General features: G+C 37.0%; 1 long non-coding RNA gene across 1 annotated transcript; it reads right to left on the bottom strand.

The window, feature by feature from the left end:
* Positions 1–491: 491 nt before the first annotated feature.
* Positions 492–2,659, bottom strand: LOC107564639 (uncharacterized). The gene is made up of 3 exons (XR_001606262.1): positions 2,300–2,659; positions 1,736–1,810; positions 492–614 (listed from the first exon to the last, which is right to left on the bottom strand). It is a non-coding gene; the product is annotated as an uncharacterized lncRNA (long non-coding RNA).
* Between the last annotated feature and the right edge of the window lie 248 nt (positions 2,660–2,907).

Below are 2,907 nucleotides of genomic sequence, written 5' to 3'. Positions count from 1 at the left end.
CATTTAAATTCTCATTCTTAGAAGACAATTCTGGCACTCTCGGAGTGGTAGTTTACATGCTTTATAGTTTGTTGTGCTGTGAGCTCTGAGCTCATTTAGGCTGCCAGGCAAAGTGAGGAGGAAAAAGGGCTCCCTTTAAAACAACACTGCTTAATCAACTCAGTGTCAAGATAGCCCAGTTGAATCACAACTTGGAGCCACGTTGCCATGGTTTCTGTCTCGACCCCCAACTAGCTGCCTACAGTTTGGTTTGTTTGTTTATTCCTCAGGATAAAACTGGTATTAACATTACAAGTGTGTGAAACCTCTGTTCTATAAATCTGCGTAAAATTGTGGTTTATAACTCCATGATGTGCTTGCAACGCACCAGCAATGGAAGAGATGCAAATCACGGACCGGAAGAGACAGTAAAGGATGACAGACATCTCCACTCTCTGAAAACACTGTATGTTTACAGAATACTGAAAATTTGACATTTTGCTTACCTGAACAAATCAGTTTCATCAACATGTACTGCCTGCCACAGTCTTTCCTATAGTAACATCTTAAACGATCCACCAAGCAGGTTCCAATTCTGACCTTCTCCTTTTTGCAAAGAAGGATGAGGTTCTCATCTGCAGGAATGAGAGCAAGATCAAAGGAGAGAAAGAGTGAGTAAGAAAGCGACAGTCACACAGATGTTTAAAAGCCCTGTGGATACAACTCACCCAGTGACCACCCACCTTATTTCAATCATATGACCACAGACTCTTCATATTATTTATGGCAAGTTCATCATTCCAAGCCAAAACATATCAAGTCAATTTTGAGGACATTTATCCAGACTGGTACACAAATTAACCATCTTTGACACTTCAGCTTGTGTACTAAAGCGCCTCTCAAGTCGTATTTACTACTGGGAAACTGAGATAATTTTGATACCAGAGTTTCCGAGTTGGGCGGGCCACAAACTTTAAACATTTTAACTTTAAACAACATCACTTTGTCTTGTCGCTAAAGTAGTGTGTTTATAGGCTATATATGAACAATCATTTGAAGCATATTGTATGTTTTATAAACAGTTCAATAAGCATGTATTTATATGATTGTCAACCAATGGGATGCTACATTTCATTCTTTACGACAACAATGCACTTGACTGCTACAATCTCTTAATCACAAAAGGGGGAATTAGGAATTTTTCGATAGCACTTGAAGGCAGCATTAGTCTGAAGCATAATTTCAAATTTGAAAGATTACAAGTATTTTTATATTTTCTGCAAGTCCACTTTGATAATGAGAAAATCTGAAATGAGTTGTAAAGGGTTTGGTTGATCTGCTTTATTATGAAAAGGGTTATTTAACAAGTGCAAAGAACAGCATCATTATAATATACAACTTGATGACTTCAAAGTCAATACTCTGGGTTATTTATTTTATGTAATGTAGCATAATTTACCAGGGCCCATTAGCCAGGCTACTGGCAATTTATTTACTTTTTGCATTTGACCATACTTTTCAAAAACAACACAACTGTAATATGAAAATGGCATTTAAACGTATTCTTGTTCTGGCTAATTCTAACATTAACTAGCTTTTTCATGAACACAACATGAGAATTAAAATGAAACAGCATCTAATAATTTAATGGCATACATAAAGATAACCTAAAGAAACTCTAATCATTATTATTATTCAGCACTCACAAGTGCATTTGTGAAAACATGCATAAAACACTCAAACAAAAAGTACTCACATGTTTTGGTGTAATTCTTGCCAGTCTTGATTATATCTGAAGTAGTGAAAACAAGATGACAGTGCAGGAGTAAAACTAGAATTGAAAAAAAAAATGACAGAGAGAAAGCAAGGGGGAAATTGTTTCATATCATTATTATAAGGTATTGTTTTATTTTAATTCTACTTTATTTTTTAATGCTGACAGTGTTACATCTCATGGGATCTGGGTATCTCAGGTGTGTGTGCAGGTGCAATCACTCAGAATCAAGGGAGACCAACTGAATAGAGCAACAAGCTACAATACAGCCTAGCCAATAATTCAACAAATTATGAGTGGTACACAGTGACCTTTATGTTCCTATTACATTATTAAGTTATGAAAATTCACAACTCATAGGCAGACAGACAGATGATGAAATGATTCTTGATATAGATATAGACAAAATATTTTAGATATAGACAAAATATTTTAGTGTTTATTTCAGCGTAAACAGACCAGAGTCTGTGAAACAGGGTAAAACGAGAACATTGTGTGGAGACTGTATGACTTTAAGGTAAGGAACAGGTGAAGTAACCTACTTACCCGCTCGCAGAGGAGAAAATAGACCCATGCACTTGAACGTCAGTGTTTCTCGGATTGCTCTAAAAAGCCCATATAGACTCAGAGCTGCAGTATTTCACTCTTCTAACCTCCTCAGACATGTTTAACCACAATCCTGCAAATTCAGCTCCTCGACATCTCGCGCGGTCGTGTTGTCTATGCATGCATGTGCCACCGATCACAGACTGTTACATCAAATCATCTGACAGAGCTGCGCAAACGCCGCTTTACTCCGGATCCAAAACGATTTCTTACTTGATCACGGCACTTTCATTACAGTGACTGTAAAAAAAATCACAGTAAACAATTGATGTATCTGTATCCTCGCCACCTTATGGCAGAGTCTCCCGGCACTTCATAAGGCTTTCTGAATAAAGAAATGAGGGCAGGTGTTGCGGTACCATTATACAGAGAGAGAAGAGAAAGAGAGAGAACACTGCACTCACGACAGACGAATAGTAGTCTACTGGGAGAGTATATAATATATTTCAGCATTAATAGATATAAAAAAGAGAGAAAAACCCATAACCTTATAGATAATGCTTTGTACAGTAAAATGCCATTAAATAAATGGAGCAACTGCCATCAGC

Source organism: Sinocyclocheilus grahami, unplaced genomic scaffold, assembly GCF_001515645.1.
Source record: "Sinocyclocheilus grahami isolate Dianchi unplaced genomic scaffold, SAMN03320097.WGS_v1.1 scaffold952.1, whole genome shotgun sequence".
Taxonomy (NCBI): Eukaryota; Metazoa; Chordata; class Actinopteri; order Cypriniformes; family Cyprinidae; genus Sinocyclocheilus; species Sinocyclocheilus grahami.
This window is presented reverse-complemented; position numbering and strand designations above follow the sequence as displayed.